Below are 20,600 nucleotides of genomic sequence, written 5' to 3'. Positions count from 1 at the left end.
TCGGGAGGCTGAGGCAGGAGAATTGCTTGAACCCAGGAGGCGGAGGTTGCAGTGAGCCGAGATCATGCCACTGTACTCCAGCCTAGTGCCTGGTGACAGAGCTAGACTCTGTCTCCAAAATAAATAAATAAATAAATTGTCTTAATTATTCATATACTATTGTTCTTATGCTGAAATTTTCAAGTAAGTCTAAGTGCTCTGAAAAGTCTTGGGCGTTTGCTTGCAACCTTCCCAAAATTTGAATACAATTTGGGAAGAATTCACATTTTAATAATATTGGTGTTTTTTCTTTTGAGACGGAGTTTTGCACTTGTTGCCCAGGCTGGAGTGCAATAGTGTGCTCTCAGCGTACCGCAATCTCTGCCTCCCGGGTCCAAGTGATTCTCCTGCCTCAGCCTCCCAAATAGCTGGGATTACAGCCATGCGCCACGACGCCCGACTGATTTTGTATTTTAGCAGAGACAAGGTTTCTCCATGTTGGTCAGGCTGGTCTTAAACTCCTGACCTCAGGTGATCCACCTGCCTTGGCCTCCCGAAGTGCCGGGATTACAGGCATGAGCCACCCACCATGCCCTGCCAATATTGGCTTAGAGAAATCATTAATAATTTATTTCTCCATTTATTCTAGAATTTAAAAATATTTCCTGTGATGTTTTACATTGTTTGTTGCTATCGTGGTCTGTTTTTTCTTATTAAATGTTCTGATTATTGCTTCTCAAAGTAAGGCTTTTCTTTTCTTTCTTTCTCTTGCTTTCTTGCTTTCTAGCGGAGTCTCACTCTGTAGCCCAAGCTGGAGTGCAGTGGCATGATCTTGGCTCACTGCAATCTCCACCTCCTGGGTTCAAGCAAGCCTCCTGCCTCAGCCTCCCGAATAGATGGAATTGTAGGCGCCCACCACCATGCCCAGCTATTTTTTTTTTTTTTGTATTTTTAGTAGAGATGAGGTTTCACCATGGTGGTCAGGCTGATCTCGAACTCCTGACCTCAAGTGATCTGCTCACCTTAGCCTCCCAAAGTGCTGGGATTACAGGCGTGAGCCACTGCACCCAGCCAAAATATTGCTACTGATTTTTGTGTGTAGATTTTATAACCAGCAAGTTTCCTAAGCCCTCCTAATGGTTCTAATAATTTTTATTTATGATTCACTTGCATTTCCTATATGGACAAATATATAATCTACACTTAGAATTTTCACTCATTTGCTAATCATGGTGACTCTTTGTTCTTACTGTATTTTTCGGACCTTCAGTGGAATATTCCACAGTAGTGGTCATACAGGCTTTCTCGTTTGTTCCTGACTTTAATGGGAAAGTTTTGAAATCGTACCATTGAGGGTAACGTTGACGCTAGGTTTCTGATAGACATTCTCTCTGGATTAAAGTAGTGCCTTTCTAATCTTGGTTTATCAAGAATAATTCATGAAAGTTTCATCAAATGCTTCTTCTGTATTTCTTGAGAAGAATTATATGTTTCATTTTAATTCTTAATACGGTGAATTACATTGATAGCTGTCCATCTCTCTTCTTTCTCCTTCCTTTCTTCCATTTCCTCCTCCCTTCCTTCCCTTCAAATATAGGGAATTGAATTAATCATACTCCTGAGTGTATGGAACACTGTCAACCTTGGTGTTTTTCTTTGTTCGTTCTGACCTCCTTAAATCACCATTCTGCCTTCAATTTGTATATTTAGAGATGTATGTGTCCCTGAGAAATATGCAGTGGGTATAGTTATATGTAGGGGTGTATGAGCTTAATTTACTTAAAAGGTACTGTGCTATGAATATATATATATTTTGTTCAGCACTATGATTTTAGGCATTCTAGCTATGCAGCTATATGTATGCATGCTGCTATATGTATGTGAATATGTGTATACTGCTGAAAGAATATAGAAATCTATTGTATTGTGTCTGACATGGCTCTGCACAATATTCAGTGCGATCCAGAATGACTACATTTTACTTATCTAATTCCCTAGTGGTGGACCCAGGCTTCCTCTGTCGCCTTGTGCCAAGTGCTGTGATGAATGTCCCTGCTCATGTTTCCATAGGACCTTTCAGAGGGTTATTCCGGATTATATACAGAAGAAAGCGTGGCATGTTTGCCAGATTTTCTAATATTGGCCACTTATTATATTTCTAGGATAAATCCTGCTTAGTCATAGTATTAGGATGCTTTCAGCTATAAATAATAGAAATATCTAACTTCAATAGTCTTAAGCGGCAGGAAAATTTGTTCTCTTATATTGTGAGATGCCCTAATGTACAGTTTCTTCAACCCTGTTTAATTCAGTGACTCAAAGACAGCATCCGGTTTCTTCCGTCTTTCCTGTCCGTCACCCCCACACGGGCATTGCCCTTTGCCAGACTTACAGCCACGTGCAGCTGCTCCAGTGTCCAGCACATGCAGACTTTTTTTTCTTTGGCTCCTTTTAAAAGTGAGAAACTTTTCCAAGAAGCTTCTGTTCTCCAACCTCAGTAGTCTTTCCTTTGTGCTTCATTGGCCACGATTATGTAACATTCTCAGGGCTAAACTAATCCGCAGCCTGGTACTAAAACCATGGAAACTGAGTCAGACCAGTGACTCAAACTGGGGCGTGTATTAGAATCACCTGGAAGCTTTAAGAAATGATTTAGAGCCTCTCAATTCCAACTAACTCAATTATATTTACAATATTTTATCTAATTACTATCTCCTTGCCTATTGTAATTATTGGTCTATTTGACTTTTTGAAATTCTTTGTCTATTTTTATAAATCTCCTTATGTTTATTTACTATCAACTGTATCTGGAGTAATTTCTCTTGATTCACATATTATTTTTGTATTTTCCTTTCTTTTTATGTCTTTAAATCAGAGGAATAAGGGGAACACCAGGGGTGGGCCTGGTTGCTCATGGTTGTAATCCCAGCACTTTGGGAGGCTGAGTCAGGAGGATGGCTGAGGTCAGAAGTTTGAGACCAGCCTGGCCAACATAGTGAGACCCTCACCATCTCTACAAAAAGTGAAAAAATAAACTGGGCACAGTGGCATGCACCTGTAATCCCAACTACATGGTAGACTGAGTAGGGAGAATCACTTGAGCCCAGAAGTTGAAGCCTGCAGGGAGCTATAATTGCCCTATTGAACACTAGCCTGGACAACAGAGTGAGATGTTGTCTCTCCAAAAAATAAATAAAAATTAAATATTTTTTTTAAAGACAGAAACTCCAACTATTCAAACACATTTCAAATATTTGTTCATGATACATCTTCTAATATCTCATTTTTCATAGCATATGGTCAAGTCGAAAGTCAAGAAGCAGGGGATTCTTTTACATACAAGACCACTGCAAGGGAATGGATAATATTGTTTAGGGAAAGCAAGAAGTAATACCAGTAATTTAATCTACCACCAGTAAAAAATGAAAAATGACATTTCAATGGTCACGGTAGCTAAAAATGAGAAAATGGGCAGTTCTGTCAAAAGCTACAGAAAGCCCAGTAGGACTTAGAGGTGATTGGGAACTTTTACAGAAAATTAAAGTGTTGAGGATACAAGCTTGATTAAAGGGAATTAAGCATAAATTGGGTTGAAGAGTCATAGAAATGAAAAACCATGTGATATGGTTTGGATCTGTGTCACCACCCGAATCCTATGTTTTATTATGATCCCCAGTATGGATGGTGGGGCCTGGTGGGAGGTGATTGGATCATGGGGGCAGAGTTCTTATGTATGGTGTGGCATCATCTGCTCAGTGCCGTCCTCATGATAGTGAGTAAGTGAATTTTCATGAAATCTGGTCATTTATAAGTATGTAGCACCTCCTCACTCACTCTCTTGCTCCTACTCTGCCATGTAAGATACTTTGCTTCCCCTTCACCTTCTGTCATGATTGTAAGATTCCTAAGGCCTCCCTAGAAGCTGAGCAGATGTCGGCATCGTGCTTCCTGTACAGCCTGCAGAACCATGAGCTAATGAAACCTCTTTTCTTATAAATTACCCAGTCTCAGGTATTTCTTCATAGCAATTAAAGAATGGACCAATATACTGTGTTTATGAAGAGCTGGAAAAGGGAAGAAAAGAACACACTCTTTTGTAAAATAGGAGAAAACTCGGACTGTTTAAAAGCAGAAGTGAAGGGAGATTGAAGCTTCTTTACTAGTAGTTAGGGAATAATTATAACCTCAGGTCAGTCAGAGGGATGGTATGCAGAATGTATGGAAAGACTAGTTTTAATCATCATCGTTGTCATCATAGCTAACATTTTTTAAGCGTTTACAATGGTACAGGCACTATATAAAGTACTTAACATGGATTATCTTGCTTAATCTTTAAAAATTACATGAGATATGCAGAATGTATTTTCCCTAATCTACAAGTATGGGAACAGACTCAGAGAGAGTAAGTATATTGTCTGGGGCTGTCCAGTTATTAAGTGGCAGAGCTGACGTCAGAATCTAATGGCAGTGTTGTTCATCTTAAAGAAGGATGGGTTGAAGTGAAGATGATGTGCCCTTAAGCCGAATGGTCTCATTCCTATGAATTGTACTGGTGCTGAACAGAGAGAGAAAAAGGCAACTACAGTGGGAAGAATATATAAGTATCATTGAGAACCAAGGAGATATTAGAAAGAGTCACTCTGTGATGAACCAGTTCTCATCTCCCTCTGTTAGGAATCTTCAACTTGACTACAGATACCGAGAAACGAAGAGGAACTAAGGTTTCAGACTTAACGTGTCTACTAATGAAGCATGACTAGTAAGATGCTGGGACTAGGATAAGAACATTAATGAAAAGCTACCTGTTAATCAGAGGCTAAATCTGTTAGCAGAGATGTGAGTGTATTTAAAATAGATGAGTGAGGGCACCTGGGTGACACTGCTTGCAGAAGGGGAAAAAAGAGAGAATATCACCTAGGAGAGTATCCTGTGCTTTTTTCATTTCAATTCTTGTGCTAGAAAACCCAAAGTGTTCTGTGTTCAGGTATGTTCATTAGACCTAAGTCAAGCCTTGGATACTGCACATCAAAGAGACAGTATTGGAGTGGAGGCATAGGGGGAGGATGGAAAGAGGGACAACATTAGTTTTTTTTCACTGTATTAACATAGATAATATCAATGACTTCTACTTCCAGACATGAGAGAGTGACCGGAGTTGGACTTACCCTCTTACTGTAAACAACTAGAAAACCAGTCAAAAATCTATGAAAAGACTCCTTTTGGTGATGAGAAAGTACAGTTCTGTGACTCCTCAGAGAAGGGAAACAGATGAAATAAGCCCTATGATAATACCAGCTTTCTGACAGGAGATACTTTCTGGACCATAATTCAGACTCGAGAAGAGCATGATACCACTGAGTTGAGAAGACAAAAGTTTGAATTTGAAGCAGCTGAGTGGCTGAATGTGTTCAGTAGAGAAAATGCTGAAGATCTTTATAGAGTGCCTCTTGCAACTATGGCTGACTGTGATATGTAGGCTGAAACTGCATAAGCCAGGCAAAGAATTGCCAGGTATCTGTAAGCTGAATATTTCTAGAGGCAATACAGGGCTGGTAGAACTTTGAGTTATTACCAGCCAGGGTTTAGAGTCCTTGCTTAATATTGAGGGCATTCCAAAATAAGTCACAGCTTACTTGTAGGGCTATATAAGTCCTAAAGTCTATTTAAAAGTTTTAATAAAGCCTAAAAAAGGATCACACTAATATGTAAATAAGTTAACTGCCAGTCAGAATACAGTTCAACATCCATTAAAGAGGACATTCAACAATATGAAGGCACAATGTCTAGCATCCAATCCAAAATTACCAGGCATACCTAAAAGCAAATCAAACAAACAAACAAAAAACCATTACCTATAACTAGGAGAAAAATCAGTTAACAGAAGTAGACCTAAAATGACAGAGAAAATAGAATTAACAAACAAGGTCTTTAAAACAGCTGTTGTAAATATGCATGTAATTGGAGTCCCAGAAAGGAAGAAGGGCAGAAAAAATATCAAAGAAGTGTCAGCTAAAAACTTTTCATATTTTATGAAAATTATAAACTCACAGATCCAAGCAGCTCAACAACCCCAATAAGGATAAACACAAAATAAAATCACACCAAAGGAGTTAATGATTAAATTACTGAACAAAATTGATTTAAGAGCTGACAAAAAAACATACAGAGGAACAAAGATAACAGTACTCACATAGGTTTTGTCAGAAACTTTTTAAACCAGAAGAAAATGAAATCACATATTTAAAGATCTGTAACAAAAACAGCAAACTGTCAACCTAGAATTCTATATCAAATAAAAATACCATTCAAAAAATAGATATAAAATAAAAACAGGTCAAACAAAAGCTGACAGAATTATTCACCAGCAGACCTAAAATGCAAGTTCTTCAGATGAAAGGCAAATACTATCAATGAAACTTAGATCTATATAAATGAAGGAAGAGCATCATGCATGGATACCTGCAAAGAATGAACAGCAAATTCCAAAAGGTTATATACTTTATGATTCCATTTATTCAACATTCGTGAAATGACAGAATTGTAGAAATGGGAAACGGATTAGTGACTGGTAGGAGTTAATTAGAAGAGGATGAAAGGACAGTTGGAAGGAAGTAGGTGTGACTATAAAGGGGAAATGAGGAATCTGGTAGTGATGAAATGTGAAGAAGGTATTTCGTGGGGAAATAGTCTTTCAATAAATGGTTCTACAAAATTGGATACTCTAAAAAATGAACTTCAACCTTTGCTTTAAACTAGACTCAAAGATTAACTCAAAATAGGTAGTATACTGAAACATAAATATTAAAACTATAAAACTAGAAGTTTTTTTAACATTGGTGTAGGCAAAGATTTCTTAGGACATAAAATATTTGAAACATAAAAGAAAAAATAATACACTGAGCTTTATCAAAGGCATTATTAAGAAAGACACCATTAAGAAAATGAAATTTGTAGCCACAGACTAGTCTGATAAGGGTTTGAATCCAGAATATATTAAAAAAAACTTATACAACTCAATTAAAAATAAATTTTTTAAATAGGCAAAAGATTTGGACAGACACATCACTTCACACACACACACACACAGACACACACACACACACACAGATGGTCAAAGGCACATGAAAAGATGCTCCATTTAATTAGTCATCAAGGAAAGGCAATTGAAAACTACAATGAGATACCCACTATGATGAATAAAATAAAAAAGACTTACATATATTGTTTGTAGGTATGTAGAATAGTATTAACATTTTGGAAATCTGTTTGGCAGTTTCTTATAAAGTTAAGCATATGCTTCTCATAAGACCTGGTGTTTCCACTTGTATTCATCTACCAAAGAGCAATGAAAACATATGTCCACACAAAAAAACTTGTATATCAGTGTTCACAGTAACTAAAATGGGGGAAAAATCAAATGTCCTTAGGCAGATGAATGCAAAACAAATTTTAGTCTATTTATATAAAGGAATACTCTCAGCAATTAAAAAGTAGTATATTAGAGATACCCATGACACATGGTTGAATCTCAAATATATTATCCTCAGTAAAAAAAAAAAAAAAAAAAAAAAATCCAGATCCCAAATAGTACATGCTGTAGGATTTAACTCATCTGGATTGCTGCTATGGGAATTCTGAATACAATTGACGCACTTCTTAGTACATTTGAAGATCATAAAGAGATAACCCAACAGCTTGAGGGAATCTGCCTACAGGTCATTGGTTCTGTTTTACAACAGCATGCCTTAGAATTCTATGAGGAGGTCTTCTCTTTAGCACATAGCTTGATATGTCAACAAGTGTCTCCACAGACGTGGCAGCTACTACCCCTTATATCCGAAGTCTTCAGCAGGATGGCTTTGATTACTCTACAAATACGAGTCCCCTCCTTCATAATTACGTAACAGTTGATACACTTCTGTCTGATACCAAGTATCTTGAAATATGATATACAGCACGTGCAAAAAAAATTCTTACAGGAGTTGCAGGTTAAGATGCAGAGTGTCATGCAGTGAAATTGTTGGAGGTCATTCTGTAGCGCAAAGGGTGTGGCATTGACCAGTGCATTCCCTTGTTTGTGGAAGCAGCCTTAGAAAGACTGACGAGAGAGGTTAAGACGAGTGAACTTGGACTATGTGTGTGCAAGTTGCAGTCCCAGCTCTGTATTATAACCCACATCTACAACTCAGTGCCTTAGAAAATCTTCACTTCCCTAATAAGGTTGAACCAGTTACAAATCATTTTATTACACAGTGGCTTCATGATGTTGACTGTTTCCTGGGGCTTCATGATAGAAGAAAGATGTGTGTTCTTGGATTCTGTGCTCTTGTTGAAATGGAACAGATACTCCAAGGTTTAAACCAGGTTCCTGGACAGATTTTGCCGCTTTTATCCTTTTATTTAATGGATTAAAAAGAGCATATGCCTGCCATGCAGAACACGAGAGTGACAGGGATGATGATGAAACCAAGGAAGTGTGGGGAGTGATGAAGATGGGCAAGAATATTTGGAGATTTTAGCTAAGCAGGCAGGCGAAGGTGGAGATGATGAACATTGGGAAGAAGCTGAGGAGACTGCTATGGAAGGCTATTCCAATCGTCGGTGATCTAACCCTGTTGATGAGTATCAGATATTTAAAGCTATCTTTCAAACTATTCAAAATTGTAATCCTGTGTGTATCAGGCTCTGACTCATGGTCTTAATGAATTTAGAACAAAGAAAACAGTGACAGGACAAAGCAACTCTGGCCGATCGAGGAAGAGCAGCCCATGGATCCCACATGATCGAGAAGCAGAGGGGATACGAATTCAGTGCTCCAGATGTGCCAAGTTCTTTCACTTTTGGAGGCCCAGCACCAGGAATGAATTGAGTTACCTCTTTTCTTCCTGCTGTGTGATTGTAGTGAAGAGTTTGTCTTCATTCTAGTAGTGGTTCCAGAACTGTGTTATCTATTCTAAGCTAATAATCAATAGATGAACAAAAAACCCATCAATCTCGGGAGATGGGACCTGATCATGCAACCTGGCAATGGAAAACCAGCGGGATTTTGGGGATGGGGGGATGGAGGTACCTTAGGGGGTCTATTTTCTTTATTTTTTGAAGAAAGTAAGATCTTAACTCTGAAGCTTCAAAGTGACACTGTGGAAATCTGAAATGACGGGATGTCATGAAGGCAGCTTTTCTTTTTCTGAGGAAAAAAATAGGCATGGTCTACAGGACTATTTAAAATGTCTCGTTTACAGTATAAAGCTCAAGGGTAGATGTAAGTTTTACACAATTGCTGTCTCTTCCTTACCATTGGTTATCTGTTCTTTATATGTAAACAGGATAATCTGATAGCCTTGTTCAGTCTTCATCATTTTCATTCGTCATTGTTCCTATGTAGCACTACATAATCAATTATAAAAATCGGTAAATGAATTAGCACTTTCATATTGAAACAAGCCTGCCAGCCTGTGTATAAAATAGCACAATGTTTGCTGTTTATAAAAAGGTGTAATAGGGTTGGGGGCAAGGGTAATTTCAAGTTATTAGTTTTAAAATGAACTAGCAATTTTGTACCTGGAGACTTTGTGGTTCACTCACCTCTGATAGTGACTTGAATTAGGTGTGTAAAATGGGCTTAGTGGTATTTCATTGCTGCTAAAAATGACAACTATTTCTGTGTCCTGTTTTTCTTAAAGCTGTCAGTGTACAAGTGGGTATCTGAATACCAGAACTTACTGTAAAAGATAATAAAGGTGGTATCTAGGGCATGATAATCGGACATAAAGTTCTACTCTTAAAGAGTTGATCTAAGAGTATGGCTAAACATTTAGACATGCACTCTGTTAAAAGAACTTAATTTGGCTATTATGTCTTGATTTGATTGCAGTTTTTTCCTAATTATAACAATTTTTTTCTCATTGGCCTGTTTTTAATCCTGTACCTAGAAAGAGAACAAAAGGCACACTTGAAAAATTGATATTTAACACTTACCCACTCGCCCTTCCCCACCTCTTCTACCCTCCTGTTGATTGTGGCATCTGATCTTCATTAGATAGGCTGACGTCACATAGTTCCCTCCAGAAATCACTATCGATACCACTGCAAAAACAAGCCAGCAAAAATACAGTGTAGAGAGGCTGGCTGGCTTCCCTCTCCCTAACTGCATGTTGAAAAATAAGCCTTTACTGATCTTAAACATCTGTCAGATGAGTCATACATTGTGTTATTTTTTTATATACGTGTATACACATAATATTTCAAATTGAAAGCAACATCTTATTGGATTTAAAACTATTACAGGCTGTTGTCTAAAACAGATGAGAAAATTTGTAACTGTAAAAACAAAGGTACACATTGATATTTAAAATGCATAATTAAGAAAAAAAAGATTGCACCACTGTACTTTGTCTCAGGCATGTGGGCGAATCATCCATTTGGGTACATTTTCACCCTAGAATTCTGACTTCTTTCTGTTCAAGCCTTTGCAGTGACCACCAGACAGTCCCCCTCATCCACACCCCCATGCTAAAACTTCTATTGTTGCCTGGGAAACAGAATGAGACCTGTCTCAAAAAGAAAAGAAAATTCAAAGGTCTAGCCTTACACATAAACAAAATAGGCATCTAACCCCGTGAGTCATGATGTGATTTTTAGAGCGCCTGTAAAGCCTCAGGCTCCCCTATTTATTCTCTGCTTCTGTAGGATCAAGCTCCCAGATATTTGAAATTCCTTTAACAAGGGTAAAGTCTTCATTATAAAAGTACAAAATCTGTAGTTGCTGGTATGAACAGTAACCTATTAACCTGTATGTGCTCTAAGCCAGTGCTTCTCAGATTTTAATGTGCATACAGATCACCTGAGGGTCTTGTTAAGATGCAGATTCTAACACAGTAGGTCTAGGGTAGGCTCATGGCTTTGTATTTCTCGCAAGCCCCCAGGAAGGCTCTAAGCTAGAACGTCTCAACGGAGAGTGCATCCACCTTATCCATGATGCTATTAAAAAGTTAAGATTCAAGACCTCCATTATAGGCCTACTAAATGAGCACCTCCAGAATAAACACCATGCATGAGTATTTTTGTACACACACACACACCCCATACCTCCTCTACCAGTGACTCCAATGTGCTTTTCTGGGCAAGAACCATTACCAAGATTAGTTTATCTCGATGGGAAGTTCTAGTGTGGGGGTAGGGGTTAGGGGGGACTGTCTGGTGGTCACTGTAAAGGATTGAACAGAGAGGTCAGAATTCTAGGGTAAAAAATGTGCCCAAATGGGTGATTTGTGCACATGGCAGAGATAGAGCTGGAGAATGAGGAAGAAGAGGCTGGACAAATGTCCTTGCTCCGTTCTTTAGCTCAAATGTTTCATCTTGTTCAACTTTCTGATCACCTCACCCTTCAGGTAAGCTGCTCTAGAAGTCAGTGGGAGAAATAGTTTTGGGGTGAGGGTTAGGGAGGAGCAGGAGAAATCTGCCCTTAATGCTCATTCGAAGAGCAAAGAGCAACTGATGTTTAAGGTTTTTCCAGGGGGTGTTTCTGGTTCTCTTAACGTTATGTGAGTGGGGATTATTCCAGGCAGGCTCTGGTTTGGAAGTGCTATGTGAAACATCCTTCCCAGCAAACGTCTCTAAAGAGTGGTTGATACTTATGTTATGAATGAGTTCAGTGAAAACTGTGGACTCTAGCTAAATATGGAAAACAGTTTTTAGATGGCAGCTGCCCAGAGGGTTTGGAAGTCTTTTTCTATAACAAGCTCAGTTGAGAACTTGAGATTTTCTAGGGAGGAACATTTGAAGGGGTCTTGGTGATGGAGGCAAAGTAACATGTGCAGCAAGAGGCATAGATGCCTCCAGAATGCCTGCATCACTGCCTGGTGCAGGAGATCACCTGCCGGCCAGGTGGCATAGTAAGATTAAGAGTAAGCTAATTGCCTACTTTTTTAATGCTTGTGAAATTATTCTTTGCAAATAAATGAGCTACTCAGGTACAGCACAAGCACTTGCAGGTGGAATGAGTCACTGCAGGGAGAAAGTACCAAGGGGAAAAGTGGGTTATATTAATAGCAGTGTCTAGCCCCCTTGACCATGTGTGACGCCATCACCAGTACTCCCAGCTGAGTCGTGACACTCTGCTATAGAAAGGCAGCAGGTAAGTGGAGAGGTTAGGGGACCCCAAACAGCATCAGTCTACTGTGACTAGGCATCGCTCTCCATGGTGCTAGTGGAGCAGCTTTCTGCTCTCTGGCTCAGTCTATATTCTTGATACCTACCTGCCCTGTGTTTTATGTTTAGTTCCCAGCCTAGAGAAGGAGAATATGGTCAAGACCACATCCTAAAAATTGACAGACATCTGCAGCCTGGACTTCACCCTTCTCCCCAGGTGGTTCCTGTAGTCATAGCCACAACGCCCACACCTTTGATGAAGCTATTGGCCACCGAAGCCGGTGGAATATTATTTGGGAATGGGGGAAATCAACTTTGCTTAGAAGCTTACAGTCAATAGTGAGGGATTTAAGAAAGGCTGGGTTCATGTCTCTTGTCCTTTAAGTTCTTTGTTTAAAAAATTGTGTGAGAGAGTGAGTGTCTTAATCCCCCTTCTGCGGTATCCCCCTCTCTGACTGTGGTTTCTTCTTCTGGCTGTCAGTGAGTGTTTTTGCCTGTAGCTGGTGATGTCTCTGGCCTGGGGTATGGACTTGTTCTGAAGTGGAGAAAACTTTAGCTGATGGTCTTGAAAGGAGACTTCCAGAACTTTCTCACACTCATACATCACCCTCCTTCATCACTAAACATTTGTATGTAGGTGATATCGGGTTAAAATGAATAAAAAGAAATTGCAAAGGGTAGGCTAAGAGGTGAGCCCCAGATATTTATCATCAGCTAAACATCTATTGTCTGAATTATTACTTCCCAGCCCAGGGTCTGTCATGATGCTCAAGCCATGGCTAAGGTCAATTGTCTGGTTTTCTCCATCTGTCCATATATGAGCTCTCCATGGTGCTAGCAGAGCATTTGCATTCTCTGGCTAAATCTATATTTTTGATACACTTACCTGCTCTGTTTTATGTTTAGTTCTTAGCCTACAGAAGGAGAATATGGTCAAGGCCACATCCCAAAAATCAATGGACACCTAAAGTCAAGACTTCTCCCTGCTCTCCTGGTGGTCCCCGTAACATGGCCACAATGCCCTTTCATGGGCCACACCTTTCATGGGCCACACCTTTCATGGGCCACACCTTTCATGGGCCACACCTTTCATGGGCCACACCTTTCATGGGCCACACCTTTCATGGGCCACACCTTTCATGGGCCACACCTTTCATGGGCCACACCTTTCATGGGCCAGCCCTAGGTGGATGGTGCACCTGGTTATCACTGGTTGTAACTGGTGGATAGCTACCACTTGCCAGCCTGATGTCTAGACCTTCCAGACGTAATAACCTGCCACATTTCTTAATATTCTGCTCTTCAAAAATGCTCCCAAAGCTGCCGTGGGTAAAGATTGGCTCTGTAGATCCAGGTTTGGGGAGGCTGTGCCTCTGGTGGTAGATTTTCCAGGTATTTTTCCTTTTCCATATTGTTATTTTTGGCCATACTGGAATTAGGCTTTGATCATTCATCCCTTTTCTTGGACTAGCTGAATTAATCTGAAGCAATTTGTTCTCTGACTCCCAGTTTCCTCATTTATACATTGAGGGGATACCCCTTCTATTTTTGTTGCTCTGTGAAATGAGATATAAACTTTCTCATTATGACTTGATAATATATCGAAATGGGGAGGAGGAATGCATTATTGTGGATTTTAAGTTGATGAGTCGATTCCAAATATAAAGGCTCCTTTCCTCTGAATTGATCATTTGCTGAATTTTTTCTACTTAACATAGCATTATATTAGGGGAAGAATGTTTCTGGAATAACTAACATAGCATTATATTAGGGGAAGAATGTTTCTGGAATAACATGATTTTTGACCCTTTTTTATTTCATCTGTGTGATAAAACTCATCAAGATAATCAAACACGTTATACCAGGAGATAAGGCTTTGGTCTCATTTTCTAGCTTAGATAAATGCTTTTACTGCTAGGGGTATTAAAATGTCATCTGATTTGGAGTCATCAGTCTCCTAGAGGAATTGAAAATGCTCAACGAAGAATTCATAAGAGGCAGAAGAGAACCAGCTGACTTTAACCAGGATGGTTTAGGTCTGTAGGCAGAATTTAGTCAAAGGTATTGATCAGAAAGACAGGACTAATAATGGATCCATTTGGCAAGAAAGATCCAAACCAGGTCATGGCGAGACCTGATAAATCTTCAAGGATTGTTTTTCTCTGACCCTGAGCTGGGGGCAGTTGTGGCTTTTGAAGCTCTTCAAGGTAAATGCTTCTGTAGTTAGTTGCACCCAGTCAGGCTGGGCCTGGGCTGTGTGGAGGGCCCTTGTCCCTGGGAGGAATTGGAGCCCTGGGTCCTCCTACAGGACAGAGTTCCCTGGGACGTTTGAGGTCCATTGGAAAGCTTCTGGCACTGTTGAGTCTCAGCAGGGTTGGCCTCTCCTGACAAGCCCCAGCTCTCTCTGTTTATCATCTGCCTCAGTGGCCAAGCCTCTGGGAGCAGTCTTGGCTGCAAGGACTTTGCTGCATCTCAGACTTGGGCCACCTTCCGAATCTAGCTATTATTTTATGCCTACTATGCTCCATACCCTGGGATGGGGTGCTTTAGCTATGATCTCTCTTTTTTTTGTCTGAGACAGAGTCTTGCCCTGTCACCCAGGTTGGAGTGCAATGGTGCGATCTCGGCTGACTGCAACCTCCACCTCCTGGGTTCGAGCGATTCTCCTGCCTCAGCCTCCGGAGTAGCTGGGATTACAGTTTCCCACCACCAAGCTGGCTAATTTTTGTATCTTTAGTAGAGACAGGGTTTCACCATGTTGACCGGGCTGGTCTCAAACTCCTGACCTCGTAATCCACCCGCCCCGGTCTCCCAAAGTGCTGGGATTACAGGCATGAGCCACTGTGCCCGGCCTAGATGTGATATCTTTTAAGCTACAGAGGCCCTGCCAGGTAGGTGTTATCTCTGTTTGACAGAAAAGGAAACTGAGACTCATAAAGGAACAGAAGTTTACATGGCCAGTAAGTGGCAGAGCTGGGGTTGAATCCAGCTCTGTCTCAGTCCCAGTCCCTTGCACTTTTTTACTATAGCCGCGAAACATTATCTTGGAAAAGTGAACATTTTAGTCGTTTTCAGTGTGGCTTTTCAGTGGCCTTACGTTCATGCTTGATTTCCACTGGAAAACCTAGCACATGTTGGAAATGTTGGAACCAGGGAAAGAATACGAGACAGGGGCCCCAAAAGAGGACACACCACTCAGATAAGATGTGATGGGAAACCTGCCTTTTGGGTATCAACAGATGGCATAGTTGTGCCTAGAGTTTCTACATTGCCTTTGGCTGTGTGGGTCTTTTTAATGGGATATCTAACATATTCTAACGTCTTCTCTTAATGAGTAAAGCTAGTGTTTGTTCATGAAAGAAAGGGAACCATGAAATGATTTTAACCTGTAACCTACGGAATGTTTGTAGCTTTAGAAACACGTATCGTTTCCCTTGAGCCGAGCATGTTTGCCTAAATGCCACTTAAATAGTGCATCTTTGTCTTCGGTTATGCCGAGGACAAAGGGGATACCCCTACGGATGCCCAAAGGGTTATGCCACCGTGTGGGTGAGGTAGGGGCTCTAGGGGTGAAATTCTCCTTCCACAGGGTTTTATTTTGTGGTTCGCAAAGGACAGGGGGCTCTTTAAAATTTTTTTCCTCAGCAGTTTGTGGACTAGAATCATTAAAATCGAAGAGTTCCTAGAAGTCATTTAGGTTATAAATTAAAATGTACTCTCCTGGTCAAAGGAAACCTTCACGTGCAGCCCATGTTGATTGAGGGCCTACTGTGTGCTGGGCACAGCGCTGCGGCTTTGCAGGAATTAGTTACTGGGCTTGGCTGTTCCCTCTCCAGCCTCCTCTCACACCACCTCCCCTTGCTTCCCAAGCTCCCGACTCCAAACACGTGCGCTTTGCTGGGCTTTTGAACATGCCAAGCCCTTCCTTCCCTCTGGGCCTCTGCCTTTGCTGTTTCTTGAGCCTGGAATCCCCTTCTCCACTGTTTTCTCTGATGGCTTTTCCTCCTGTCTCACACATACTCCCCTTACAGATGCTTTCTCTACCCCCAGAGGGGGGAAAAGCCTCATTCTCCATCTTGCTTTCTTTCTAAGCACACTTTTTTAATCCTTCCAAACACTTCTAATTTTTAAATATATATTTGTTTCCTGATTTACTCTCTTGCTTTTCCACTAGTCTTTAAACTCTGTGGAGGCAAAGGCCAAGTCTGATTTGTTCACCGGAGTATCCTTCGCATTTAGCATGGTTCCTGGCACGTAGTGGGCAGGGACCCGGGAGACACAGTCACGCGCCACATCACATTTACTCAACAACAAACCGTGTAAAGGTTGGCGGTCCCCAGTGTTATGATACCATATTGTTACTGTACCTTTTCTATGTCTAGGTGTTTGTTAGATACCCAAATACTTTTCTTTTCTTATTGTACTTTAAGCTCTGGGGTACATGTGCTCATCCTGCAGGGTTGTTGCGTAGGTACACATATGCCGTGGTGGTTTGCTGGTTCCGTCCCCCTGTCGCCTGCGTCAGGCATTTCTCCCGCATTACCCCTCCCCCCCTCCCCACCCCCTGCTGTCCCTCCCCTCCCCTGGCCCCTACCTCCTAATCTACCACAGTGTGAGGTATTCCCCTCCCTGCGCCCGTGTGTTCTCATTGTTCATCACCCCGCTATGAGTGAAAACATGTGGTGTTTGGTTTTCTGTTCTTGTGTCAGTTTGCTGAGAATGATGGTTTTCAGATTCATCCATGTCTCTACAAAGGACACGAGCTCACCATTTTTTATGGCTGCATAGTATTCCTTGGGGTATATGTGCCACACTTTCTTTGTCCATTCTATCATTGATGGGCATTTGGGTTGGTTTATCCCTAGTATGTCAGGTGGTGGGAGATTGGATTTCAAAGAGAAAAGAATTCCAACCCCAAACCCTGGTGATAACCAATACCAGAGTAGAGTTACAGAATAGAAAGATCAGCATTCAGCAGAATGGGAGGGTGTAAACATTTGTCAAACAGCCTGCCGCTTCCACCTTCTGAAAAGCTAAGCACATTAGTGGTTAGTTTCTTAATAAATGATACAATAGGATGTTCCAGGGGACCTATTTTCTGGGTCACTGCTCAGCATATAGAGCGGCAGTCACTGTTAGTATCATCCGTGGTTTATCAGAACGGTCCAGTGGTCTAGAAATGCCGCTCCTGGACTTCTTAGAAGCACATTAACTCAACCTAAGCGGCACAGCTGTGCACTAGTTGATCCAATGCAATATCATTCATTTTTCTTGCTTCTACTAAGAGAGCTTTCTCTACCTCTTCTGCAGGTCTTGTAATGGATTCATATTATGTATGTGACTTTGAATGATTTGCAGGCATATTCCTTATTTCTTTCACTGAGGACATTTTAGAGGAAAAACTGCGTTCTCCGTAACTGGCTTATTGGCTTGTAAAGACATGTAACGAACGAGGAAACGTGGGTGGTGGGGCATCTGTCTCCTAGATGGGAAGCAAAGGTTCCATGGAGTTCTTGCAATCTCTTAGGGTTGCCAACCTCATCATCACTGAGGGGATGTTCAGCCTGTTTTCCTTAAAACTCAGCTGTTTCATCACCTGAAATCTAAAAACAGTAACACCACACAGGGATGTGAGTAATAAATGCCATGCCATGATTAAAGCATCTAACCCTGTACCCCACACTGAGTAGCCACTCAGTAGATGTTAGTTGAGTTTAAATTCCCCTAACATCCCAGGTTTATTAAATCATTGTACCTTCGACTGGCATCTAATGGTTATTTTTTTATCTAGTCCATTTGTTAGCTCAGTCTCTCACCATCTGTGTTCCCTGTTTATCTGCCAACCTACAAAAACCCTCTTCGTGTCTCTAAATAAAGAGTTTGATTTTTTAAGTCAACACTTTTTATATTTTGGATTTTATTACTCTATGCCGCAGTGTTCTCATCTCAAAGGAATAATTTTGTGTCTTATTAAAATAACTGAGACGTTACGTGATTGTAGGTGAGCTTCCACGGTCGTGGTGGGGGAGGTCAGCCACATGCTCTTGTGCCCTGGTGCTGTTTTTGGCTAACAGAGCAAACGGAAATTCCAGAGCTTGTGGGGACAAAGCCAAACTTGCAAATATGTCAGATTTACCGAGTAGGTGCATGCTGGGTCAGTGTTTATCACCAGAGCCTACAGTAAGTGGAATTAGAGCACTCAATGGGTATTCATTTGGAGAAATTTTGTTGAAGAAGGAGCTCTTGTTATATCCCCTTGAAAACCTGCTTATCAGAAGTATTCAGGATTCTCTCACACTGTGTCATCACATACATATTTCTTAATCCCCTCCAGAGTGTGCATGGGATTGAGAGAGCACACCAAGTCTCTGTCCCTGGTCCCCTACCCCTAACTGCTTAGTCCACTGGTATTAACAATTCATTAGGGTCATAATTTATTAGAGTTTGTCGGTTCTTAGAAAAGAAGACAGATCCTTGATACATACAGGGGAAAACACCTACCAGGGGACAGTTTTCCCATTTAAAATAAGAAATTATGGAAGCCTTGGGGTACAATAATAGCCGTGATTATTCCCAGGTAGAGTCGAGATTTTGGATCTGCATGGCCCTGTTACTTTTTCTTATGTCCCAAGTCCTATAAAGTTATCACTTTATAGTGGGTGGCTGAGAGAAACACGTCAATTTCTTAAGTGGTTTTAAGAATATCTATATTTAATCTAGCCGTATAGGAGTAAAAGTTATTTCACAATTAATTATTTTTTCCCAGCCTGAACCACATTCTAAAATTCAGCGTGTGCTGTGCAGGGAGTGAAATAAACTTCCCATTCCCCGAGGGTTCTCTTGAGCATGTAGAGGATCCCAGAAACTTAGGGCTAGAAGGAACTAGTTGAGAGCTTATAGTCCCCTGGATCTTGCAGGGGGCCTTGAAGGCTGGTCTTTTATAGTTTTAGTAGGATATTGAACACCATAGTTTCCTTTTAGAAGAAGACAGGTATAAATGACAAATAACCATGGAGCTGAGCTGAGAGTATCCACTTTGGAAGAGGATGAAGCATAAGCTAATGATTCCCTTAAATAATTAAAGAGCATTTAACTGGAGGCAGCTGCATGTGTTGTGTGTTACTGACCATTTTGGGGTCCAGGTTTTGAGTTGGCTTTTTTAAGTAGGAGGAACAGATTTTTGCAGAGGCGACTGCTCTGTTTTGCCCCATCTCCCGTCTGTCTACTGGCCCACGATTGTGGGACAGCTGGCCTGGTGTCTGTCTGTGAGGAGAAAGGCAACACGCCCATACAAGACTCAAATCCACACGATTGACCTTGTTAGTGAAGTCTGATCACCAGCAGTGTGAACTGCAGCATCGTTCCTGATGGTTTTGGTGAGCTTGTGATGTGTTTGAGTTCTGTTATTCTTAGGCAGCAGGGAAGCAGTCTAGCTTGGGTGACTTGAGGGGTCCTTTTGGGTCTGAGATGATAACCTCCACGGAAGGCTGAGAACTACTAATGCAGGCCATCCCTTGAAAACAAAGTTAGCTTCCCGTCAACATGTCTAGAGAAGACTCCAAAATTGCTTTTGCAATCCCGTTTTGCAAAACGCTCGAAGCAAGTTCTCCCAAGTATTTCATTCCAGGTCCACCTGGTGGGATGTTGTTACTTCCATTTTTCCGTCTCCTGATGGGATCCAGAGGAGAGGCTCCATCCACACCGTTCACACGAACGCCCCCCTCCTGCCTGCCCCAGGCCTGTATGCAAATAACCGCGGGAAGCAGACCCAGTCAGCTGCGTTTCTCATGGGTTTTTCCCTTGTTTTTCCCTTTCTTTTCCCTCATAGTATACTTTCTTCTCTTGGCCCTTCTTTAAGCACCTCAAAGCCTGAAAGCACTGAGGAGAACAACTGCTGGTTTTGGTTTTCTGTTTTGTCAGAGCTGTTACCTGAGGTGCGTACGTTGCCTTTACCAACAGAAAATGCCCTAATGCAGTTCGTGCTATGGTTGAGAGACATCTTTTCTTAGACCAATGTTGTCACAGACTGAGAAAAATAAATATACAATCAGATATTTTTTGGAGAAACATTTCAGAAAACATCAGAGGTCTCTCTCTCTCTCTCTCTCTCTCTCTCCCCCCGCCCCCCTCTCTGCCTTGGGTAACTTACTTATCGGTCCTGGGCCATTCCCTTGTTCCAGATAGATCTCCCTTTAGACAGGCAGACAGGTGATTCTTCGTTTGTCCTAGAGAACATAGAATCCAACTTAAGAATGCTAAGGCAATTTTTCCCACTATGAATACAAATTGTTTTTTCTTCAAAAGTCTATCTTTGGAGTTCTAAAAGATACACAGAATATTTGTGAATGAAATCCAGTAGAGTATCACTTTAAAAACTAGAGTTACATTTGATGTAAAGTTCTTCTTTCCTATCGCCCTCAGAGAACTTTACTTCCTATAATCTGAAAAAGACGTATTTTTAAGAAAATAGA

General features: G+C 41.0%; 1 protein-coding gene and 1 pseudogene across 4 annotated transcripts in view; both read left to right on the top strand.

The window, feature by feature from the left end:
• The window catches only part of KCNH1 (potassium voltage-gated channel subfamily H member 1), a 377,979-nt gene that overhangs the window by 193,890 nt on the left and 163,489 nt on the right, over positions 1–20,600 (top strand). The window lies entirely within an intron of this gene.
• LOC105722057 (importin-7-like) lies at positions 6,709–9,248 on the top strand (annotated as a pseudogene).

Source organism: Aotus nancymaae, unplaced genomic scaffold (assembly GCF_030222135.1).
Source record: "Aotus nancymaae isolate 86718 unplaced genomic scaffold, 86718_ANA_hifiasm-v0.15.2.pri h1tg000039l, whole genome shotgun sequence".
Classification (NCBI taxonomy): Eukaryota; Metazoa; Chordata; class Mammalia; order Primates; family Aotidae; genus Aotus; species Aotus nancymaae.
The sequence above is the reverse complement of the archived record's forward strand: the minus strand, read 5'-3'. Positions and strand labels throughout refer to the sequence as shown.